This window comes from Drosophila nasuta, unplaced genomic scaffold, assembly GCF_023558535.2.
Source record: "Drosophila nasuta strain 15112-1781.00 unplaced genomic scaffold, ASM2355853v1 ctg75_pilon, whole genome shotgun sequence".
Lineage (NCBI taxonomy): Eukaryota > Metazoa > Arthropoda > Insecta > Diptera > Drosophilidae > Drosophila > Drosophila nasuta.
The window spans coordinates 53,342-80,720 of NW_026869615.1; the positions used below are offsets into that span (position 1 = coordinate 53,342).

General features: G+C 39.0%; 1 pseudogene; it reads right to left on the reverse strand.

The window, feature by feature from the left end:
- Nucleotides 1-13,643: 13,643 nt before the first annotated feature.
- Nucleotides 13,644-22,198, reverse strand: LOC132798052 (transcription initiation factor IIA subunit 1-like; annotated as a pseudogene).
- Between the last annotated feature and the right edge of the window lie 5,181 nt (nt 22,199-27,379).

A 27,379-nucleotide genomic window follows, 5' to 3' on the forward strand; every position in this document is an offset into this window, starting at 1 on the left:
CTGCATTTGATTACGGAGCATATGAGCCTGTTTTTATATGCTAAACTTTGGAAATAATGTTAGTAAACTCATGGCTTTTAAATTGAGTGCCATTGTCGCTAACTTGCGATGTAAATTTTTTGAGGACTTTGCTTTTAATTATTGAATCTTCTCTAGATTTTGAGACTAACAATAAGTTTACGAATCTTAACATTAAAATTTAGCTAACAGTGTGTTAAAATTGCATTCTGGTTCCTCAAGTTGGTCGCTGGGTAGGTAAGTCATTACGGCGAAGACGTGATTGGTTGCTCAACCTTCTTAGACCTCTCGCCAGGTGGTTAGGTGCAACAGTAGCTTGGTAAAGTACTTTTCCTTCTGTTCTGCGATCACTTCTTTGACTGGTAGGATGTTTAAGTCGCGTTGTATGTTTTCGTTGCGAACGTACCACGGTGCCACGGTGATGGTTCTCAAGATCTTCGACTGAGCTCGCTGGACTATGTCAATATTACTATTGCTGGCACTCCCCATAATTGGGAGCCGTACATCCATATAGGTGTTAGTACCGAGTTATACAGCAGGACTTTATTCAAGGCTAAGGGGAGACTGAGCGTTGATAAGCCAATGAAAGCTTCTGGCTTTTAGCTTTAGGTGTGTTCTTTTGGCTTCAATGTGCCGGCGCCATGTGAGTCTTCTGTCGAGGTGTACTCCTAGATATGTCACTTCGTTTGCTTGCGGGAGTAGAGTGTTGTTTAATGCTAGCGGCGGACAGTTTTGCCTGTTCAGGGTGAAGGTAACGTGCTTGCATTTTTGTTCGTTCACTCTAATTCGCCAATCTGATAGCCATTTTTCAACATCGATTATATGAAGAGCTAGCTGCGCAGTGGCTTGCCTCGGGCATTTTGAGCGGCTAAGAATAGCTGTATCATCAGCAAACGTAGATGTTGTTATTCGTGTGTTTGTCGGGATGTCTGCTGTGTAGAGGACGTATAGTGTTGGCCCTAGCACACTACCTTGAGGAACTCCAGCTCCAACAGTGAAGTCATCAGATATAGCAGAGTTGCATCTCGCAACAAATTTTCTGTCGTAAAGGTAAGACTCTAAAAGCTTATGGGTGTTGCTGGGGAGCATTGTCTTGATCTTGTACATTAGACCTTCTAGCCAGACTCTGTCAAATGCTTGAGAGACATCTAAAAATATGGCAGTACAGTACTCTCGTTTTTCGAACGCGTTCCGAATTTCTGATGTTATCCGGTTGATCTGCTCAATTGTTCCGTGCTTTTCACGAAACCCAAATTGATGTGACGGGATTCCTTCCTGGAGTCTTAGGAATGTGTTTATCCGAATCAAAACGCATTTTTCAAAGAGTTTAGATAAGCATGAAAGTAGGCTTATAGGACTATACGACGTGGGGATTGTGTGGTCTTTTCCCGGCTTTGCTATCATTATTATAATTGACTTTTTCCATCACACTGGATAGTAGCCAAGTTTTGCGATGGCATTGAAAAGCTGGGTGATAGTGCAAACGGCGCAATATGGGAGCTCGAGCAATGTCCGTTAATTTGCAATTTGAATTTAAATTGTATGGCGGGATCAATATTTGCGACGCGACTGTTGTACAAGCTAACAGCTGCGCGCGATAACATCTGCATTCGATGATTGATGCACTTGCCAACAGATGTTAGTATATTATTAATTATTAATCGAATATTTGCAGTGAGTTGGCAGGATCACTTTTGCCATTCACATTAGTATCGTATTAAATAATATCGATATCGAACTTAGATTAATCAAACAATATCGATTTCCACGCTTAATCTAGGCTAGACCATCTCTTTTAATTCAAAATCTAAGGAGACAAGTTGTGCGGCAGAAAAATATTAAAAAATCTGACTGCATCCGTCACAATATTAAATATTATTATTATTGGTGTTGTTCCGGGAGTGCGCACTTTTCAAAGTGCATTGTTTTGATTTTCTTTGGCCTTCTCGTTGGTTTTACAAGGTACGTAGCGAGAAAACCAAATTTCATAATTTTCATTTGTACCTTTTTCCTGGTGTAGATATTGTGTGTGCAATCACGTGGCAACGACCACCGTACAGCACACACCAACCGATCTGCAACTGCAGAGGCCCTGCGCCAAAAGGCGTGGCAACAACTTTGCAAAGGAGTTGCCTCCAAACGCCTAGATATTTGCACTTGAGTCACCAGTTTAGTGACGCCGAAGACAGCAGGAGGCTGTAGAAGCGACGCCATGCGTTGCTAAAGCGGTTCCAGAAGGAACACAAGCTTCGTATAAACCTTTGAGAGAGAACGGATCAGCCACTTCTCGTTATCAGTGTGGAGTTGCACCATGCGCTGCTGAGGCTGCGCGTTTCTGACGCAGACTCGTTGCTACGACTCGCTGCTATGTGTTGCCGAGCCTGCACCACTCGTCGGCATTGAGATCTTTGCCGCCACTCGTCGTCGCATCTCTTATTGATGTTGTGTTGACAGTGCGATTGCCACTGAGGCCACTGCCGTTTTTCGTTGCTGCTTCTGACGCCGCCGATAGTGCTATTGCACTCGCTGCCGCCTTTGTTGCTGTTGTTTCTTTTCTCGTATATAATTTTTCTTTTGCCATATAAAATGTTCAACCATATAACGTAAATTCCTATTTGAATTTAAATTTGAGTTTTAAGTTAGTTTTAATTTAAGTTAGATATAATCGAATAGTAAGTCCTCTTATGGGTATGGTATGTATATAATATTATATCAAAGCTGTTATATATTCTAATCCCTTTTGAAGTTCCACCCAGCTCATCAATCATCACAGGCCTGTCGATATCGATGCAGTAAGAAAAAAAAAGTACAAAGAGTATGTGTAAGTACGGCATAGCCGCACCGAAATCATTTGTGAATCATATATGACAGCTATTATTTTTATTATTATTATCCTTTTAGTATTATATTCATACCCATCCTATTAGGAAATACTAGGCAGAAGTAGTATAGTAGGCAAATAATGCATAAAATGAAGTTATGTACATGCATTATAGTATTTTTGAAGTCTTTTGGTCTTAACCTCGTTGAATAATCATGAAGTCGAAATAAATTATAAAGAAATGGGCACCTGATATTACTTGTTGTTGCTTAATTTGGGTAAAGGCATAGAGCCAGAAGCTTTTACAGGTTGGGAGGGTAAAGAAGAAGAACATAACCATCTTCGAAAAAATTTAAAAACAATCAAAAAAAATTACAAAAACAACGCACACTCAAAACAAAAATAATTTTGAAACGTACCGGAGGCAAATGCATTTATTAGTCAGTAAGTTCTGGAATATTTGTTTTTCATGAATGTTTGTTGGAGGTAAAAGTAGCCAGGAGAGCTGCAGAGCAAGCTGTGACTAAACTATTGTGTATGTATGTACATAGATGTTAGGCAAATTATGAATTATGTATGTATACGATCATTAAATTTAATTATATTATTGAAGGGAATTGAAGAAATAAAAAACAAAAAATACAAATACAAAACACGCCAAAATATATTTTGTTGAGTCTGCACGGAATAAGATGAATCAACAAATGGTAAATTAATGGTAATGATCGTTTAAGTCGTGTGATTGTTGTGCTTGTCATCGTCATGCAAGCCGCAAGCGGGTAACCCAAATGTCTGACGGTCCGCATGCGACAACTTGCACCTCTTCGATGATGTCCCTGGCCTGGCGAGTAGCACACGCATTCGCTCCTCATCGACACGTCGCTCCATCTCCAGCTCCATGTCCTGCAGCGCCTTCATGATCATGCGCTCCTCAACAGCGGCGGCACGCAGTTGCATATTGGATACCATATCGGTGGCAATGGCATCGTAGCTGGCCTTATTTATGGCACGACTGGCAGCCTCTCGATCGGCAGCCTGTTGATACTGTCGCTCCATGAAACTGGTCGCGTCGCGTGTGATTTGGCCGAGTTTGGCATCCTTATCGGCATAGAAACGATGCTCCTTGCACTGATTGATCACATCAATGGCAACTTGTTGCTTCCGTTCGTGACGCTTCTATACCTTCTGATAGGCGTGTATTTTACAGCCTATATATGCATTTTTAATATTTCACACGGGTCCTTGGAAATGAGGGATAACAGCAAATATTGAAATAAGATTTTTTGCGGTTAGTTGCATTACAAAAATTTCCGTTTTATTGATATTAAATGTGCAGCAGTGTAATTAATACATAAATTACGATTACAAGTTGTTAAATTGAAACACCACTCAACATGACTCAGTACAAATAGTTCAATACAATATTTTTGCTATACCCAAACAATTAACTTGGCCATTGGATATTCTGTTGTTTGTTGCTTTTGGTTATTATGGGATGATGATCTGATCAGATGGGGTGCAAGTAACGTGGTGGTAGTGACGGAGGAAAAACTCTGCCGTCTGTGGTGATACACAGTGCACTATGGGCAAAAAGTCCCGAATTGCGGCATTTTTACCATTTTTGAAGATAGAAACATGAAACTTTGTACATATACCTAAAAATAAAGATCGAATTTCGGATTTTTTCTTTTTCAATTGGACCACGCCTTCCTTCCCGCCCACCTTACCATGAGGTTATAGTTTTCGATTTTATTCTAAAAATTTGTTTTAAAATATTTTAATGTAATATATTTAATAAAATTAAATTAAATTTATTAAATTAATATATTTTTAGCAAGTTCGCATTTTAAATATGATTTGGATCCATGCAAAATTAAATCAAAAATTAATTAGAGCCCAATTTTATGTTTTGTGACTCCATATCTTGGTGCCCAGTTAATAATTTATGCTTCACAAAAGCTCTTCCTCCAACTCCAGGAAAACTTTGCCCGAAAATTTCGAGTTCATTATCTCCGCCTTCTTCTACCTGATTATCATTATTGTCTACACATGCTCATGTTATTGGAGGCTCAATATCAGGAGATTCCAAAAGAGCTATAACATCTCTCGGTAGGCTTTTTATAGTTTAATCTTTTGATTTACTTTAGATTAATAGTTGAAAGCAGTGGGTCAGAGGAATTGAATGCTCTATTAAACACATCTGATATAGTATTCAGGCCGCTGTTTTTCCTTGCATGAGAAAACATATCGAGTTTGTACAATTTTTGCGCTCTTCTGATGCATTTTCACGGAGAGCCCCTAGAAGAAGTACGGAGGTTTCCATAATTTGGTGCCAATGTACCAGTACTTTATGCAAAATTTGAGACATTGGATACCTCAAGTATCTGCTTTAACTTTTGATGGGCATACCTCACATTATGTAGCAATTAAAATTATATAAACACTTTTCAAAAGTCATGCAACAATAGCATTGACTTTTCTGTTTCATAGACTAGTTTAAATGCTAGTTTTCACTTTAACCTTGGTCCTGCCTCAGTATACGTCAATCGTTTACGACCAGGCTTTTCGCGTGGAACATCATCTTAAGAAACTCAATTATGACAGAGGATGCAAGCCATTGCGCAGGCTTTTCTGTTGTATTTTCGTAAATTAGTGTTATTCAATCTGAAAAACTGAATAAGCTTATCTTTTATTAAGATTTGCTGAACATCACTTAATTCATTTTCATCGATATTTTGCAAAACAAACTGCTTTACAGCAGTTTGTTGGCGGTTGTTGTTGCCCCAAAAATCAAAACAACGTTGCAAAACAAGACGTAAATACAACTGTAACATTGAGTTTTGCCGTAAATCGGGCAAAAACGGGCAAAAATGTTAACCACTATTTGATTGTTAACAGTTTGGTTAATAACATTCAGCTTTAATATTGCCTCGACCGGCCTAGAAGCACTAGTTACACTCCACAGAAACACAAATACATTTGTTACCAGGGACCTTAAAATATACCAACAGCACATTGCATGATTGGACAATATATCACATGTACTAAATATTTAGTGCCAATAATTAAAACTACATATCTTGACAATTAAATTCCATATTCAAGCTTTTTTGTTTGATTTAATATTTGAATATAAAATTGACAGAAAAATCACAAATTTTCTCGGCAATTTTTTTTTAGTCTTTAAATATGGGTGTTGGCACCGGATCCGTGCCTTGTTGGTGTGCCGTTGCTCGTACTTCGAGCAATCCACTACTCGAAAACAACAACTTGTAGTGGATCAATATTTGCTGAAATCTTTATTATTTTCATTACATTATTTACATTTCATTATAATTTCATAATTTTATTTACATTCGTGCTCTGCGCACACCTTCAAATCCCTATTTTATTGTTAACAATTATTTGCCTCTGCTTGGGCTCAAATACAAATTCAAATTAAATCACGCTGCCGAAATTTGCAGCTGCATTGTTACTTCTAGCGAACGTAACGGTGAAATTCCCATGCGCAAAAGAGAATCACCGATTACAACTGCCCAGTAGGAAATGCGCTGGCGAAGCCCCAGTAGAAAATTTAGTTCGCCCGCCAACATTCCCCACCCCGTAATTCACTAGCATTCGCGTTGTGTATTACCAATTTTCAAATCTAATTTGGCTAGCTTTACGGCGGGGCGAGTCATAATACCTTCTGGAGTGCGCACAACGGCACTCCTTACCTGACCGTCTCTCGATCGGTGAACATCTACCACAACTCCTTTGGACCAGCTGTTTCGTTTGCCATTCTCATCTGCGATAACAACAATGTCATTCACGGCGATCGAATCTGGCGGCGGTTGGAACCATTTGGTACGACGCGTAAGCGTTGGTAGATATTCTCGAATCCATCTTTTCCAGAACTGATCGGCTAACTGGCTCGAAATTCTGAATCCTTTGGCAAGCTTGTCACCGTTATGGATTTCGCTGTCTCGTTCACGAATTCCACTAGAGTGGCCCAAGAGGAAATGGTTCGGTGTAAGCGCTTCTGAGTCTGCCGATTCCAGTGGTACATATGTGAGTGGGCGTGAGTTGAGAATACCTCCACATCAGCCAACGCAGCACGAAGCACTTCTTCTCGCAATCCACCAGGCGGCAAGATCTCCGTTAGAATGGACTTTGTTGAGCGTACCAATCTTTCCCATGCACCGCCCATGTGCGGTGAGCCTGGCGGAATGAACATGAACTCCATTTCTGGGTATTTGGTCTCCACATCCCTGGTCGATATACGCTCCACTTCATCTTTTAACACTCTACTCGCACCTCGGAAGTTAGTCCCATTATCGGACATCATTCGTCGCGGGCAACCACGTCTCGCTATAAATGCCTTTAGAATACAAAGAAAAGAGTCGGTTGACAATGACGTTGCAATATCCAGGTGTACGGCACGAATTGTGAGGCATGTGAACAGAACACCCCAGCGCTTCGTGCCGTCGTCCAACGATGATGTCGATGGGCCCAAAGTAATCCACTCCTGTATAGGTGAACGGCGCCATGTGGTGCGCCAAACGCTCACGCGGTAGACTTCCCATTTCTGGAGGCCTAGGACGCGCGCGCCTCATCCGGCATGCTGGACAAGTTTGAGAAACCTCTCTCACCAAGGCTCTCAGACCAAATATCAGGAACTTTTGCCGTAGTTCATTGACCACGATCTCATCGTACAGATGATGGTACCGGCGATGATACGACTCAACCAGCAGAAGTGTAAATCGATGTCTTCTTGGTAGGATTATGGGTCGCTTTAGGTTTACTTCGACTCCTTCTATTAGGTCGATTCTTCCCTTGACGCGCAGTATGCTTACTTCGTCCAAGTACGGAGAGCATTTGAATAGCTTGCTCTTCCGATCTATAATACTGCTTCCCATTTTCAAGCATTTCATCTCGCTGAAATACTCGGTTTCCTGGCACACTCGTATTAGAATGATATCCATCTCGATTGGCCGCTCAAGTAATAGTAACTTCTTTAATTCCGATCCCATGCTCTTCTTGACAATAGATCGCAAGAAATCCAATACTCGCAACTGTGCGGCTCTTAATCTCTCCAGTTTGCTGAATCTTTCTGGGTCTGGTGAGATACAGCTCAAAGGTGACATGGCTTCCAATTGCTCTTCGACGTGTTGCAGAATAGTATGGCTATGTTGGCTCGCATCAATGTTCATCTGCGGCCACTGAGAGTCATCCGAATATAGAAATTGAGGCCCTCTGAACCACCTATTCGCTTCGTTAATGACAGGCGTTCTTGTCCATTTGGTACCATCGTCGGCCACATTTTGCGCTGACGGGACCCATCTCCAGTTACTCACATCTGATCCTTCTAAGATTTCGCCAATGCGGAGTGCAACAAATTGGTGAAATTTACGAACATCCGAACGTATCCAGAATAGAACGTCTCTAGAGTCTGTCCAGAATACTTTCTTGTCAACGTGTACTGACATTTCAGACTCGATACATCTGGCCAACCTCAGTCCCAAAACAGCAGCCATGAGTTCCATGCGAGGTATCGAAATTGGTTTCAATGGAGCAACCCTTGTTTTTGACGCTACAAGGCTGCAATGAACTTGATCGTCTACTTCAGCTCGGATGTATACGACTGCAGCGTATGCATTAACACTCGCGTCTACAAATGTATGCATTTCCAGACATCTAGCTGCACTAACTCCTTTTAAACATCGGGCTATACGCAGATTGTTTAACGTTGGCACCAATCCAACCAACGACGCCAGTCTGCCTCGTCTTCTTCTTTGAGCGGCTCATCCCATCCGACTCCACTCCTCCATATATTTTGCAGAATGATTTTTGCGCGTATGTTGAAAAATCCAACAATTCCAAGGGGTCGAATATGGTCATAATCATGCTCAGGACGCGGCGTTTAGTTGGCCGACCATCCAGAGCCTTTGCGATCGTATCTGGCTTCACCATAAACGTTAGACAATCTTCTCCAGGTTGCCACCACATGCCCAGAACCTTTTCCGGACCAACGTCTGGGTAACAAATTGGCTTGTCCAACATGTCATATCTATTCTCAAGAGCACAGACCACTGCTTGAGAATTGATGTCCAGTGTCGCATGTCAAATCCTCCATCAGCATGAATTAGTTTTACAGCCTGGGCCAGCTTTGTCATCTCAGCTACTGAGTCCACAGACTGAAGCCAGTCATCGACGAAAGTGTTGCCGCAAATGGCTTTACGGCCTCGGGATATTCAGCTTCATATCGTTGAGCATTGCGTTTCAAAACGTAACTCGCCAAGGAAGGTGAACACGATGCTCCAAAAGTCATAACTTGCATGACGTATACCTCCGGTGGCCGTTGCGAGTTTCCATCACGCCAGAGGAATCTCTGAGCTGCCTGATCCTCTGGTCGCACCCTCACTTGGTGGAACATTTCGCGTATGTCTCCCGAAATAGCAATTGGGCGTTCTCTGAAGCGTATTAGAATGCCCATCAATGATGCAAGTGTGTCGGGACCTTTTAGCAGGCAGTCGTTTAGAGACACTCCTTGGATCTTCGCTGCGGCGTCCCACACTAAACGTGTCTTCTTCTTGTTAGGGTTGGTGACGGTAAAGATAGGAAGAAACCATGTTATATCTTTACGCGCCAACTCACTATCATCCAGGCGTCTGATGTAACGATTTTCCTTATAGTTTTTCATCGTCGTTAGCATGAAGTTGCGTAACTGCGGATCTTTCGACATTTTCGATTCAAGACATTTTAGTCGCTTAAGACACATTTCATAGGAGTCAGGCAAGACCACTTTGTCGAATCTCCACAGTAATCCAGTTTGCCACCTATTCTCGTCTGCCAAGAACGTTGTCGTTGCTTCCATGATTTGCATCGATCGCTCATCGTCTTTGGATCGTAATGGATTGATCGTAGCGACAATTCCCAGAGATTCCAAAGAAAAGTACTCTTTCAATGCAACATCCAAACTGCCAGTCTCACTACATTGGCAAATATGTAGCAGGCGTGGAATCGATGAGTATTCCTTTGCTGAGCGGCCGTAAACAGCCCAGCCAAGCCTGCAACGTGCTGCAATAACATCGTCGTCTTCACTTTCATGCAACTCCAGCGGAATAGTCCATTTAATGTTGTCGAGTCCAATGATGATTCGTGCTCGTACGTTGGAATAGGGATCTATAGGCAACGTACTGAGGTGACTCCGAGACTCCAATAATTGCTGGTCGAGGCTTTGCTCTGGTAGGTCGAGATCAGACACTGTTCGCACACTTTTCAGAATGTATCGCTGCGATTCCATACTCGTAGTTGATACAGTGATGTCCAACGATTGCGAATTGTTTTCAACCTTAGAAACATCACCTGTCCATTTCAGGCACAATTGAGTTGCCGGTCCTTCTAGCTCGAGCTCGTCAGACAAGGATCTTTCAATTAAAGAACAAGCAGCTCCTTCATCGGCCAAAGCAAATGTTTTCACAGATTTGGATTTGCCGTGGATCGTTATCGGGATATAGCGAAAGAGAGGGCTACTCGCCGTCTTTCCATGAAACATGATTGAAGACTCCTCCTTGTTGGCAGATCGAGGCACTGTTTGCCCAGTCAGCTTGTTTCTGCCATCATTGCCTGCGGCGGTATGCAGCAGTACGTGGTGAATTGATTTGCATCCATCGACGCCACAGGTTTCTTTAGCTTTGCAGTTTCGTACGAGATGCCGCCAGAAACAACAGAAACATAGCCGTTTCGATTTCACAAACTCCCAGCGCTGTTTAACGTTCAATGCTCGAAAGTCGACACATTCCGACAGTCGGTGCGTGCCTCCACATTTTGGGCATGTAGTCTTCTCTGATTCTCCATGATGCTGTCGCTGTTGAGTCTCCTCATTGTTGTCGCTAACACTGTGCACAAACAACCTTTCTTTTGAAGCTTTGGCTGAGGTCGTTCGTCCGACATCATACGGAGTTACCATACTGGCACACATTGCCACATTGAAAAGCCAATTGTCGAATGTGGCCATGTTGACGCTTTGATTTGCCAATCGGTGTCGACCCCAGTCCAACTTCATACTGCTCGGCATCTTTGCGACCAATTCGTTCAACAAGACAGGATCATGCAAAAAGTCATGAAGACCCAATGCAGACATAGTTGCGCAGTAATTTTGGACAGCGAGGGCTAGTCGAATGACGGAGTCCAAATTATCTGCCTTTATCGCTGGCTCGTCTCTCAATTTTCCTTGTAACGTGGCGTGTACTATTTCTGGTCGGCCATACAGCATTCTCAATGTTCCAATTGCATACGGCACTGTATCTGGCACCATCAATTTTCCGCGTACCGCTTCCAGTGCCTGGCCCTTAAGACACTTCTGTAAGCGTATAAGATTTTCCTCGTTACTGAATCCACATCTTTCCGTCGACTGCTCATAATTGCTAATGAACAGCAGCCATTCGTCAGGCTTTCCAGTGAAAGTAGGTAGATCTCGGCTGATGACATGTCGTGCACTAATTTGAGCGGCCGTCAATGGCCCACTCTAGCCAATGAATTGGCAGCGTGCATGTCATTTGGTTGTTGAAGATTACTGGGCAATCCCATTGATCCCGGCTGTGGCAATCCATTGATTATACCACCCATCGCTGCTGCAGTGTTCGCTTGATATGGCATTGTCAATCCTCCACGAGATGAATCCATATGGAGCTTGTTGACCACCGTGCCATATCCCGAACTATCAAAGTACATTTGTGTGTTTGCCGGTTTATGCTGAATAGGAGTTGATGAACTCGACGACGTGCTGATTCCATATGACGAAGATGAGCGGCCTATATTTGCTGCTCCATTGCGCTCAAAACCCGCGACAGCTGCCTGCACATTAACGGCTTCATGTAAACCATTGGCAGGTCCAATTGGATCTTGAGGAGCAGCTCCATCTAATTGCTGACCATCACTCGTCATCTCTTTCCAGGCACGTGTTCCTCCCGATTTGCCATAGTCGTAGTTGAGGTTATGTCACGACTCCAGTTGCAAACTTTCAAAGTGCTCCACACACAATATGTTTGTCTCCAAAAAACTGATATTATTCCAGATTCAGACTGATATTCCAAAATAAGACTGAATATTCGAGTCTTAGCAAGAATATTTCAGAATGTTGGCACCGGATCCGTGCCTTGGTTGGTGTGCCGTTGCTCGTACTTCGAGCAATCCACTACTCGAAAACAACAACTTGTAGTGGATCAATATTTGCTGAAATCTTTATTATTTTCATTACATTATTTACATTTCATTATAATTTCATAATTTTACTTACATTCGTGCTCTGCGCACACCTTCAAATCCTATTTTATTGTTAACAATTATTTGCCTCTGCTTGGGCTCAAATACAAATTCAAATTAAATCACGCTGCCGAAATTTGCAGCTGCATTGCTACTTCTAGCGAACGTAACGGTGAAATTCCCATGCGCAAAAAGAGAATCACCGATTACAACTGCCCAGTAGGAAATGCGCTGGCGAAGCCCCAGTAGAAAATTTAGTTCGCCCGCCAACAATGGGCGAATAACAAATTACCATCGAAGTCTAAAATTTTTAAAAATATGTTTCAGTAATCTTGAAGTATTCTAATTAAAAAAATAAAGTCAATTTAATGATACCGAACACAAAAAAATGTAAAAAGCCGCACTTTGCGACTTTTGCCCATAGTACAGTGGCACAACCCACAAGTTGCCACCCATTGGGAAGGTCAAGAACAAGCTTTCTGAAGAGAATTCTCTGAAGAAAATTTGTTTCGGCCCTCCTCAATGGGTGGCAACATGTGGGTTGCGGCACTGCGTATCACCACAGCCGCCAGAGACAAACGTTCCTTAGACGGATGGTTACACTCAAAGAGAAGCTATACGCTCAAATGGTGTATGCTCGCTACGAGCTTGAAATGAAGAAGCTGTTATGGTATGATGACCTGATCAGATGGGGTGCTTAGTAACGTATTTGTTGCTGTGTTTTTATACCCGCTACCCATAGGGTAGAAGGGTATTATAACTTTGTGCCGACAGGAAATGTATGTAACAGGTAGAAGGAGACATCTCTGACCCCATAAAGTATATATATTCTTGATCAGCGTCAACAGCCGAGACGATCTAGACATGTCCGTCTGTCCGTCTGTGTGTCTGTCTGTCTGTCCGTCTGTCCGTCTGTCCGTATGAACACCTAGATCTCAGAGACTATAAGAGATAGAGCTATAATTTTTTCGACAGCATTTGTTATGTTTGCACGCAGATCAAGTTTGTTTCAAATTTTTGCCACAACCACTTCCGCCCCCGCAAATCAAAAAATCGAATAACAAGCGTAATTTTAAAGCTAGAGTTGCAAATTTAATATATTTATATAATAATAACTACAGTAGTTATGATTCCTGAAAATTTGGTTGCGATCAGATAAAAATTGTGGAAGTTATTAAAGAAATACTTTTGTATGGGCAAAAACGCCTACTTACTAAGGGTTTTAGTTGCGTTGGCCGACAATCTGGTATATTGTGCCGTCTATGGTATATTTTGAATGCGGTACCATATCGATATACCACATATACCATTTGGTATATTTTTAGTATTTTTCCAGTATATTTGGTATATTTTGAGAATAATACCGCAAAATATATTGCTTTTATTCAAAATGGGTAGCGAGTATCTCACAGTCGAGTACACTCGACTGTAGCTTTTACTTGTTTGTTTGCTGAAGGCGTACTGTGAGGCATTTCGTTCTGTCTTTTTGTTTGTTTCATTTTATGGATGCATGTTTTACGATCTGCTTTTTATTTTGTTATGTTGGTGCTAGTTTCGATTACCATTCAGCATCGCCGTTCGACTTTTGAAATACGTAATCCTTGCCGCGCATATTCATGATGCCATCCTTGAGATAGAATTTCCATTTGTTGCGCGATCGTGTGATCTATAGAGAAAGCAAAATTGGAAATATAATTAATGGATACATATTTTATATGTTGTTAAATTATACTGGCACACAATAACGTTATCTGTGTCAAAGACCTCGGCATTGTCCTCATCGGTGACCTCGTCTGCGCTATTCAAGGGCTCCTCTTCGGCAGCATCCTCATGCTCAGCATCATCGTCATCGTCTTTGTCCAAATCATCATCGTCATCATTATCCATATTATCATCTCTCTCTCTCTCTCATCCTCTTCCGACGAATCCAAAGCGCCATCCAATTGCTTAGCAATGGCAATATTCTCTGAAGCCACCAAAGTGTTATTAGTAATGATCATATAATAAAGTCTTACTCTGATGATTGGCATTGGTGAGAGCCGCATTGACATGCTGCTGCAGAACGGATGAGGCTAATGTGGTGTAGTATGTGCATATATCGAGGGTACACTGTACCAATAGCTAAGCAGCAACACTTAGTCGTATTGCATAAATAAACAAACTCAAGTGGACGCGAAATACGATCACCCACTTCTGCTGCACTCTAAGACAGCATTTAAGATATGTCAGCATTCCTATGCTGACCACTTACAATATATATATGTATATGCCCATAAAACTCTCTCTCCATAACATAGTATATAAGATATATATATATGCAGCTGCTCTTCTACGCAGTGGCATTCTACCATTATGTACTTAGGCTAAGCCAACCGAATTATTTGAATAAAAGAACATTCACAGTTTGACAACAGATCAGCACTGACGTGCTGCAACTATTTCCTTGACTACGAACTTAAAATATTTTATCACATGGCGACCGTGACAAAAGAGCTAAGGCTCTTCGGATAGTTTTTTTTAAAACAAAACAACCCAAAAATAATGGCGATATAATCAAAAGGCAAATAATGATATAAACGTTTATCAATTCAACAATTATCTTGCTGCAGTGAAATGATGAAAACACACAATACAAAAATCATAAGTTAAAAAAAAATGAAACAAACAAAAGTCGGGCAGTCCATAAAACGAAATAACGTAGTCGAGTCAAGTAAGAAAAAAAAAGTTAACAAAACTATGGTATGCACGTCCGCACACTATAGCAACGAAGGAGTAGCAGATGAGCTACAATAGCGAATGACCACCAGGCCGACGTTTCAACACCCTGCTCCTGTCGAGCAAAGGGACCTGCCAAGACTTAAAGAGGCAATAGAGGCAGATCCAGCCGCGGGACCAAAGCCCTTGGCCATAGAAGAAAACAAGGCAAGGACACCTAAGAAGGAGCGAGGTGGCAGCCGGGTAAAATTGCTCAGCTTAAGAAGACTGAACAACGAGATGCTGAAGACGGCAACCAACGGGGAAGACCGACAGCGCTACAAGGAGTGCCTTGCAGCCATCAACATTCAACTTCGCGGTGCGAAGTAAAGCGGCGAGCTGCTTTAAAAGCCATAGCCCCAACCGCCCCAATATTATTAATGTTGCCGATGCGATTTCCGCTGCAACAACAAAACAACAATTACTAACGTAATAGGGCCCATATTCACAACTAACACATTATACTCAGTCTTAAACTTAATATAAGTAGAAAACATCGTAAACTTGCTTATTTGCAATTTATGTAAACTGAGTATAATGAATTCATTCATTAATTAGGGAAACGGTATAGAGTTTTAATATGAACTAAACAAAGGAAGATAATAATTGTCAATTATTCAAGATATATCTATGTTTTTATCTAATCTAGATCTATCTATATCGTTAACTAAAATTTTGCTCACAATGGGGGCACCAAGTCAAATCGGACGGTGACACCGCAAATGTTGTAAATACAGTAGAAGTAGTGGATACAACTCCACACTTAGACGGACTGTACGTGCTACTTTTGATTTTAGTAATAATATCAGCTTTTAACCTAGTACTGAAGATATATCTTCTTCATAAAAAGATCGTTGAGAAAGACTTACATGGGTCGAGCCAACGATTTAGACAAAATATAAAAATACTATCGTACGTGACCATCACGTACCTCCTAGTACAGACCATCATAGTACAGACCATACCACAGGGGTACAGGTGCGATTACATCGCTAAAATGTACATAAATGGAATGGCTAAATCTAGCAAAAGCCATAAACAATATTAGAGATGCTTTTGATAAATCATATAAATGCATCAACAAAAGCGCTCTGATAAAAACTCAGACGCTTATTTATCACATAAAGGTATTGATAACGCAATACAACGCGCTACAAAACCTTATATTAAAGAACAGAGAAAACTCACTGAAGAACATAAAGCTCAATGCTTAAAAGTTCTCAGTTCATTCGGTAAAGACTACATAATACTAGTGTTAGACACAGTATTATAATAGAAGTACCAACCGAAATATCCAAAATAGCGGAATTCGACGAAAGCCAGCTAAAAGAACGGGACGAATCACAGCCTCAAGAGGATTGGGATATCGAAAGCGATATCGAGTCCATAGAAGAGAAAAGACAAATATAAACATGGCCAATACAGTGGAAGCTCAGAGAGCATACCTTAAACAGGTATCCGCCACAATACCTGAATTCGATGGTAAGAAGCTCCATCTAAACAGGTTTGTGACAGCATTAAAGTTGACGAATCTAACTAAAGGAGATCAGGAAGCTTTAGCCGTAGAGGTCATCAAGACCAAAATTATTGGACCATTGACATATAAGGTCGAACAAGCGACGTCTATACAGGCAATAATTAACATATTGCAGGCAAACGTAAAAGGCGAATCGCCTGATGTTATAAAAGCCAAGTTGATGAATGCCCAACAAAAGGCAAAACCGTACCAATGAGTCACTAAAAATGATCTTAACAGCAGGTACATTCAGTACATTCAACGATGCAATGGAAAAATATATACATTGCAGTACAGAAATGACCGGCAATGCCAACACCGTCTTATTCTACAATGGGAATAATAGACGAGGTAATTATAATGCCAACTACCGCGGTAGAGGCAGAAATAATTACAACCAGAATGGTAACAACAATAATAACAGAGGTCGCGGAAGCGGCCGTGGCAATAACAGAGGCGGAGGTAACCGAAGGGGTAACCAAAGCCAAAATAACAATCAACATCAAAATGAGAATAACAACCGAAATGTGCGTAATGTACAATCGGAAAACAGCCAAACCCCTTAAGCAATCAGCAGTAAAGGTGTTTAAATTGAACCTAAATCTGAGTATTTTCATTAAAGCAAAAACTACAAAACAAACACAGTTCTTACATTGTTAATAGACACAGGTGCAGACATTTCATTGCTAAAAGACAAAGCAAATGAATATAGCAACTTAAATTTCAGTAATATATCAAATATTACAGGTATTGGAGAAGGAACCATACAGTCTATAGGAGCAGTCGATCTTGACCTATGCATTCAGGATGTTCTAATACCACATGAATTTCATGTAGTACCTGAGAATTTTCCGGTACCATGCGATGGCATAATCGGTTTAGATTTCATTAAGAAATACAATTGCATATTAGAATTTCAAAGCAATCAAGATTGGTTCATAATAAGACCCAATAACTTCCATAGACATATAAACATTCCAATTTTACACAACTTAGATTCCAACACATTATTATTGCCAGCTAGATGCGAAGTAATTAGACAAGTCAAATTACTCACTAGCGAAAAACGGTTGTAATACCAAATCAGGAGCTACAATCGGGCATAATAATAGCAAGTACAATTGTCGATAGCGAAAACGCATTGATTCGTATTATAAATACAAATACTAAAGACGCCATAATAGAAGGCGCAAACATCAAATGTGAATCATTGGAAGACTATGACATTTGTACAACACCATTAGAAAATGATAATAGAACCAAAGAAATCTTTAAACAGTTGAGATTTCCTAAACAGTTTTAAACAGTACTAACTAATTTATACACCGAATTTAGCGATATATTTGGTTTAGAAACAGAACCAATATCAGCTAACAATTTTTACAAACAAAAACTCAGATTAGGAGATAAAACACCGGTCTATATAAAAAACTATCGTATGGCAGATAGTCAAAAACCAGAAATCGCTAGACAAGTTAAGAAATTAATAGATGATGGAATTGTTGAACCATCAATGTCCGAATATAATAGTCCATTACTTTTGGTTCCAAAGAAACCGCTTCCGAATTCAACGGAAAAAAGATGGCGATTAGCAGTAGACTATCGTCAAATAAATAAGAAACTATTGTCAGACAAATTTCCACTTCCAAGAATAGAAGATATTCTTGATCAATTAGGAAGAGCAAAATATTTTTCATGTCTCGACCTAATGTCTGGATTCCACCAGATAGAACTAGAAAAAAAGTATAGAGATATAACATCATTTTCAACAGCCAACGGCTCATATCGCTTCACGCGACTACCATACGGACTGAAAGTAGCACCAAACTCTTTCCAACGTATGATGACACTTGCATTCTCTGGTCTTGAACCATCGCAAGCATTTCTATATATGGATGATTTAGTAGTAATAGGTTGTTCAGAAAAACATATGCTCAAAAATTCAACAAATGTATTCGAGCTATGTAGGCAACATAATCTGAAACTACATCCTGGGAAATGTTCTTTCTTTATGAAAGAAGTCACATATTTGGGTCACAAATGTACCGATAAAGGTATACTCCCAGATGACACTAAATATGAAGTTATAGAAAAATATCCTATACCAACAGATGCTGACAGCGCTAGACGTTTCGTAGCCTTCTGTAACTATTACAGGCGTTTCATTAAAAATTTTTCAAATCACTCACGTCACTTAACGAGGCTTTGTAAAAAGAATGTCCAATTTGAATGGACAGCAGAATGCAATAGTGCATTCGAATATTTAAAAAGGAATTAATGAAACCAACAATATTGCAGTATCCAGATTTCAGCAAAGAATTTTGCATAACAACCGATGCTAGTAAACACGCATGCGGAGCGATACTTACACAAGACCACAATGGTCAACAACTTCCAGTGGCATACGCTTCAAGAATGTTCACTCAAGGTGAAAGTAATAAGTCCACTACAGAACAAGAATTGGCGGCTATTCATTGGGCCATAAATCATTTTCGACCATATATATATGGCAAGCATTTTATGGTAAAAGCGATCATAGACTATTGTCATACCTATTCTCTATGAAAAATCCGAGTTCCAAACTCACTCGCATGAGGCTGGACTTAGAAGAGTATGACTTTACTGTAGAATATCTTAAGGGGAAAGATAACCATATTGCGGACGCCTTGTCACGCATAACAATAAAAAAATTGAAAACAATTAATAGAGAAATACTAAAAGTAACGACTAGATCAAAAGCTGCACAGGAAAATTCCTGCAAAGAAGAAACAAAGGTCAAAACACAAAATAAAAATGAGCAAATAATAGAAAAGCCCAAAGTCTATGAAGTTGTCAACAATAATGACACAAAAGAAACATGTTCTAATAAAAAAGGTAAACACAAGTGTTTATTAAAACGAGGAAAAACAATTGTTTCACGCTTTGATGTTAATGACTTGTATTCTAATGAAACATTTGATCTAAATCAATTCTTTCAAAGGCTTATTTCAAAAGCCGGAATGCATAAAATAACAAAAATGCGAATATCACCAAGTGAACAAATATTCGAATTTGTATCACTAAATGAATTTAAAACAAAGGGCAATCGAGTACTCGAAAAGTAGAACTAGCTATTCTACAAAAGGTGATAATCATAGAAAAAACGATGAAGCTCAAATTAAAGAAATTTTGACAAAATTCCATGATGATCCTATAGAAGGAGGCCACACGGGTATCGCGCGAACCCTGTCAAAAATCAAAAGATTTTATTATTGGCCACAAATGACTAAGACAATATCAAAATACGTAAAGACTTGTTTGAAATGCCAACAAGCCAAAACAACAACACATACCAAAACACCATTAACATTGACACCAACGCCAGCAACAGCATTTGATACCGTTTTAATTGATACCATTGGTCCATTACCGAAATCGGAAGACGGAAATGAGTATGCAGTTACAATCATATGCGATCTAACTAAGTTTTTAGTCACTATTCCAACTCCGAATAAAAGTGCTCAAACAGTTGCAAAGGCTATATTCGAATCATTTGTATTGAAGTACGGTCCAATGAAGACGTTCATTACGGATCAAGGTACAGAATACAAAAATTCACTTATAAACGAATTATGCAAATATATGCATATAGAAAATCTAACATCTTGCGCTCACCATCATCAAACTCTAGGAACAATAGAAAGAAGCCACCGAACTTTCAATGAATATATACGTTCATATATATCAGTTGACAAAAGTGATTGGGACATTTGGTTACCATATTTCACTTATTGTTTCAATACAACACCCTCAATAGTTCATGACTATTGCCCATATGAACTAGTATTTGGCAGATTACCCAGACAATTTAAAGATTTCAGTAAAATAAACAAGATAGACCCAATATACAACATAGAAGACTATTCCAAAGAACTAAAATGCAGACTAAAAATGTCATACAATAGAGCTAGAAGAATGTTAGAAAAAGCAAAAGCAGATAGAAAATTAAGATACGATAAGAATTTAAATAATTTTGATTTAAAAATAGGAGATAAAGTATTGCTTAAAAACGAAACAGGTCATAAGTTAGATAATAGATACGACGTATTAGATATAGGATTAAATGACAACATAACTATTAAAATACAAAATAAGAAACAACAGGTAGTACATAAAGATAGGCTAAAAAGCAAATATAGAACAAAAACAAAAGGTCTGATCAGCCAAAAAAAAAAAAAATATATAAAGACATAAATATGTTTAAATTTTAATAATTTCAAAAAAAATTTTTTTTATTCCCTTTTGTTCATTTAAAACTCAATATCAGAAATCATTTTAATTCATTAATATTATATTCACTAATATGTTACAATTATGATATAATTTATAGAAAATAACTTCACTTCTTAACGTTATTTTTCAAAAGGAGGGAGGTGTAGTATGTGCATATATCGAGGGTACACTGTACCAATAGCTAAGCAGCAACACTTAGTCGTATTGCATAAATAAACAAACTCAAGTGGACGCGAAATACGATCACCCACTTCTGCTGCACTCTAAGACAGCATTTAAGATATGTCAGCATTCCCATGCTGACCACTTACAAATATATATATGTATATGCCCATAAAACTCTCTCTCCATAACATAGTATATAAGATATATATATATGCAGCTGCTCTTCTACGCAGTGGCATTCTACCATTATGTACTTAGGCTAAGCCAACCGAATTATTTGAATAAAAGAACATTCACAGTTTGACAACAGATCAGCACTGACGTGCTGCAACTATTTCCTTGACTACGAACTTAAAACATTTTTATCACAGTGGTGGGCAATGACATGATCGATGAAATCAGATGAGCTGTTAATATTTGGGTCAGCTGATTCTCTTGCAGTGCCGATGCTGGCACTTGTATGGTGACTCACGAGATTCCGAACTTGTTGAGCCAGGTGGCGAAGGTAACGTAATCTATAAAAGGAAATTATAATTTGAATATTAAGCTAATTTAATAGCCAGGAGACAACTGCTTACATTCACAGGCATTATGCGATTGGGGTCCAATTGCGATACAACTGGTATGGGTGTCTGTCCACCAGAAGCTGCATTGCCACCGCCACCAGCAGCGGCAGCCTGCTGTTGTTTCTGCAGCATTGACGCCGCATCCGATGTGGGATGCAATGGTGGTGGATTCTGTGATGTGACCTCCTGCTTTATGGCTCCTATGCCACCATTCTTAATGATGCATCCACTGTCTACTGCGGACAGTGCTGGCGATTACCAGCTGTCGCAGCTGGTGTTGCTGGCTTATTGCTGTCCCCAGACGTGTTCATGCCACTACTTGCTCCGGCGCATTAAGTTGTCAATAGCGCTATGTTGATTTCCTTAACCATCTTCACTCAATGCAGCATTCGCTGCAATGCATCCTGGCTAAGCCCCTGTGTGGAGTACCAAAGGGCGAATCGGGCACACAAGATCTTTCTGGTTGCAAGTAGAAAACATCGTTGAGCGTCTTTACATTTAAAAATGGAAAATATAAGTTAATAGTATACAAAATATTTATATCAATTAGAACAGACCATTTCGATAGATAGAATTCGTATAGACGCACAGGACAGCGCAGTAGATTCTCTTCGTTTTCCTGCTGTTTGTAGACCTTTTCTTGCGCGGATTGGCATCTGTTTTACAAAGGTCAAAATATATTAGTAAAATCATTCAACAAGTTTTTGATCTCAATAGCTCTTACCCTCCCAGACCGTCCGCGTGCTGGGAACTTTGGAAGTTCTGCGAGCGTTTCCAATGCCTTTCAATGTGCGAGAAAGATAATTTCATGTGCTCCTCAACGGTCTGCAATATGGACATACATACATTAATATATGCACTCTCTGCCCTTACAGCTCTTGAAAACCCAAACAACTCTACATACTATACATTAGAAATCAGAAAAATTATTTATAAATACAAATACAAATTCACTCTGATATGGGTCCCAGGCCACTCCGGCATCATTGGCAACGAGCTTGCAGACCTAGCTGCTAAGCAAGCAACCGCACTACCTTTAATATCAGTAAAAACAAGTAAGAAAGATACAGCCGAGTGTACTCGACTGTGAGATACCCGCTACCCATTTTGAATAAAAGCAATATATTTTGCGGTATTATTCTCAAAATATACCAAATATACTACAAAAATACTAAAAACATACCAAATGGTATATGTGGTATATCGATATAGTACACCATTCAAAATATACCATAGACGGCATAATATACCAGATTGCCGGCCAAAGCAACTCAGACCCCAGTAAGAAGGCGTTTTTGCCCATACAAAAGTATTTCTAGCTAGATCGTCTCGGCTGTTGACGCTGATCAAGAATATATATATTTTATTGGGTCGGAGATGCCTCCTTATAGCTGTTACACACATTTCCTGTCGGCATAAAGTTATAATACCCTTCTACCCTATGGGTAGCGGGTATAATTGCAACGTATCAGACGAGTAAAATTACCTTATATGGAACAACACATCTATACACTACAAACTTATTAACACAAAAAACAGAGCAATATCGAACTTTTAAAACCAACTATTTCTCGATTAGAGACCATCAAATTTATGAGACTCCGAATAGGACACACTAAACTGACACACAGCCACCTATTTGATAAAACACCTCCACCCATATGCCAACAATGTAACCTTAACCTCACCATATCTCACATATTCCTTGAATGCCCTACCTACATTCAACACAGACATAAATTCCTTCAAAAAACTTTTAGAAGAAATATTAGATCCTATGAATATAACCACAACTATCCAATTCCTTAAATCCATAAACCTTTACAACAGCATATAAGTTTATCCTTCCTGTACATAACTAGAATAAGTGCACACATCTGTATATATGTAAATACATATTTAAGTTATCTCATATTATAAAATAGATTTTAAGCAGAAGGCCTTTTGTAGCTGTTGCTTTACACAAATAAAAATTACCAGCACTTTATAATTGCTGGTAATTTCTTAATAATAATAATTTTGTATATGATTAACTTATATTTTCCATTTTTAAACTTTATAAACTTTTGACTTTATAAATCACTTGTGCAGAACTTGTTGTTTAGCAGAACATACAGCACTATTCCGTTATGTTCCAGAGTTGCCACCAAGTGGCCCAATTTTCGGCCGTAACACGTGTTGCCACCATTAGTTTGGCAATAATCACAAAAATTGAATTTTCCCGAAAACGGCTTAACTGTTTTGAATAAAACAAAACCAAAATATTTGTCTATTTGATTCGAATAGAGTGAATTAGCGCGACATGGCCTACAAGTTCTGCAAATATAAAGTATAATTTTATGATAGCGTTAACATAGCGTTTTGCCGCTAACAGTGGTCAAGTAAACTGCAAAATTACAATTTAAATAAGAATATAAAATTGCGTATATTTATTAATTATAACAAAGCAATATATATGTAAATAGAGTATTTAAAAGTAATTTTAAATTATAGTAATATTTGTTTCATTTAGTTATTTTCTGCAAGTATTTGAAGTCCCGCCAAAGTCCAAATGGTGTTATTTAACACTGACTGGTTCCAGTGATTTGATGCACCTGCGAAATGAACTTGTTTTTGCGGGTTAGGAAAAGGTCAATTTTCTCAAAACAGCTGGTAGGATTTCAACCAAAATTGCTATATATCTTCCTTATAGTTGTATCTACGAAAGTATAATGTGCGCTATGGCCGACAAGAAAGTCAAAAAAGTTACGGTAATTAATCGGCAACATTGATTTTTGTGCTCATTTTGTATGGGGCTGGAGCTGAGGTTATCGTACTTTTCCTGAAATATCTCAAAAACGAATAGTGATAAAATTATGAATTTTGTGGGTATATTTATAAAATAATACTCTATAACTTGTCATAGGCCGATTTGGTCGACAACTCGTCAAACAACGTGCCAGACGTGAAAAAATAAGTCAACAGCAGCAGCTAGTAAAACACAAGCGAAGACAATAATTAATTTATTTTTATAGGTAAACTTGGATTCCGATGACGAGAACTTGCCGCCACCTCAAATGTTAAGAACATTTGATGTCAATCTCAGCTGGTAAGTCAAACAATTTTACTATTATAATCAATAAATCAATTATAATACATAATTACTTGCAAGCAGGGCAAATATGACAAATTTGCGGACTCGTTTAAAAAGCAGCAAACACCTCAATATGTCGGCCTCAAAGTTTTCCACATATTAAGTAGGAATAATTTCAAATGTTATACATTTCTTTTCTTATTTAACAATGTTTCTTGATCCAAGGTCGAGCTGAGCCAAACAAATTGCAATAGAAAGTCCAGGGAGGCTAGTAGAATAGTCCTATATGATCATGGCACTTGCAGTTCTTTGGCTGATGCAATAGAGACAATGCATTGTCAGCCACAACAATTTTGGCACGCTCGGAAGTAAGCAAAATTTTTACCGCGCTTTTATACCCGCTACCCATAGGGTAGAAGGGTATTATAACTTTGTGCCGGCAGGAAATGTATGTAACAGGTAGAAGGAGGCATCTCCGACCCTATAAAGTATATATATTCTTGATCAGCGTCAACAGCCGAGACGATCTAGCCATGTCCGTCTGTCCGTCTGTCCGTCCGTCCGTCTGTCCGTCTGTCCGTATGAACACCTAGATCTCCAGAGACTATAAGAGATAGAGCTATAATTTTTTTCGACACCATTTGTTATGTTTGCACGCAGATCAAGTTTGTTTCAAATTTTTGCCACGCCCATTTCCGCCCCCGCAAATCAAAAATCGATTAATTTTAAAGCTAGAGTTGCGAATTTTGGTATATACAATAATTATTATAGTAGTTATGATTCCTGAAAATTTGGTTGCGATCAGATAAAATTGTTTAAGTTATTAAAGAAATAGTTTTGTATGGGCAAAAACGCCTTCTATGTGTGTGTTGTATGTATGCGTATACGTATATACATGTTCGCCTCTATATTTGTATCTGTATGCATAGGGCAATGCGATAGCTCTGTTGGTAGAGTGCAAGCCCAATATGATGTGGTACTCGAGGTACTCGGGGAACTCGGGTTCGAGCCCGCTCGGGGTACAAATTTTTTTATCGTATTTTCAACAATTATAAATAATAATTATAAATAAATAATTATAAATAATAATTATAAATAAATAATTATAAATAATAATTATAAATAAATAATTATAAACAATAAAGAAATACTATTGTATGGGCAAAAACGCCTGATATGTATGTATTGTATGTATGCGTATACGTATATACATGTACATGCTCATCTATATTAGCATCTGTATGCATAGGGGTTCTTAAGCAATGCGATAGCTCAGGTGGTAGAGTGCAAGCCGCGCATGTTGTGGCGCCCGGGTTCGAACCCGCTTGAAGTACAAACTTTTTTTTTTTAACCACCCGGTCGGTGGTGCTTGAGTTCAAATCCCAAACGAAAATACATGCATATTTATTTTTAATATTTTGAGATTATTACCGCAATATTTTGCTTTTATTCAAAATGGGTAGCGGGTATTTCACAGTCGAGCACACTCGACTGTAGCTTTCTTACTTGTTAGTTTCGCACGCATGTAATCAAACAGCTGACTTTGCAGGGCTGTCAACATTTCAGGGATGCATCAAAACAATTAAAATCTTTTGATTCACTTTAGACATAGCGGACAGAACGAAACTGGTTTTCAAATCAACCACTTGCTGCTGATTTATGTTCGCCTGGTATTTCAAATATTGACTTGGCACTTTTTACACTTTCGTGACGGTTGCAGGAAGCCAACACCAACAACAACAACTACAATAACATCAATAATTACAACAACAACTACTAATTATGTTAGTGTTGTTGTCTACTGATACCGCCACCAGCTGCAGAAAAGTTCCAACCCACCAGGAGAAATATTTTTTCAGGCTATAGAAATCTGTAAAAGAATTGTCCCCACAAGCAACCAGATAAATAAGAACACTTTGATTTTATATTTTATGAACCGCACAAACTCGCTGACGAAACTGAAGTGACGCTAATTAGACGCGTGCACAAAAGTGAAGGAATGTGTGAGAGGACGACCAGAAGGCTCCGTTGCCGTTGCCTCTTGAGATCCCTTTCCACCAATACATACACAATATATGTAATGCGCGAATATCAATATGACTCTTGCACTTGTATGTATTTACATACGTATTTTTCAACACGCCACCTCAAGAGTTACATTGATATATAAAGAATAGTTGACAGACGAGTATTGTGCTTATTTATTTTAATTAGTTTGTTCATAGTTTCTTTTCCTTTTTTTTCTTTTTCTTCTTCTGGGATTACAATTAGATCCAGCATTTGCTGCAAAAGAGTTGGGGAAACCCAGTAAAACCCAACCAGATCTATACAAATAAAAATAACCAAAAATTAAGTTTACATAGTGAAAAACAAAATATACAAATATTCAAATATTCAAGATTATTGGATTAAGGAACTTCAGTTGCTTAAAGCTTTTCGTTTTTAAAAAAATAATATTTAGTCCATGACAACAGTTACGGTTAGGTTTGCTGTTATTCAAAAGTCCCATCTGGGCTCTCAAAATATTGAATCTGGCGGACGGTAACGGCTTCGTCAAGATGTCAGCAAGTTGGAGATCTGTGTAAATATACTTTACAGAAATTAGTTTCTTTTCAATTTGTTCCCTAGAAAAATGATATTTAATGTCTATGTGCTTCGTTCTTTTGTGGCAGGTAGGATTGTTGGCAATACTAATACAGCCTTGGTTATCTTCAAAATAACTATTGGACCATTTAATTCTAGATTAATTTCTTTTATTAAAGACTTAAGCCATAGGGCTTCTCTAACACCTTCAAATAAAGCCATGTATTCTGCCTCAGTAGATGATGCAGCAACAGATTTTTGCTTCATGGTGCTCCATGAAATCAAACAGCTCTCAAACATCTTAAATAGGTATCCAGCAGTACTTCTTCTGTCCGTTTCATTCCCGGCCCAGTCAGAGTCCACAT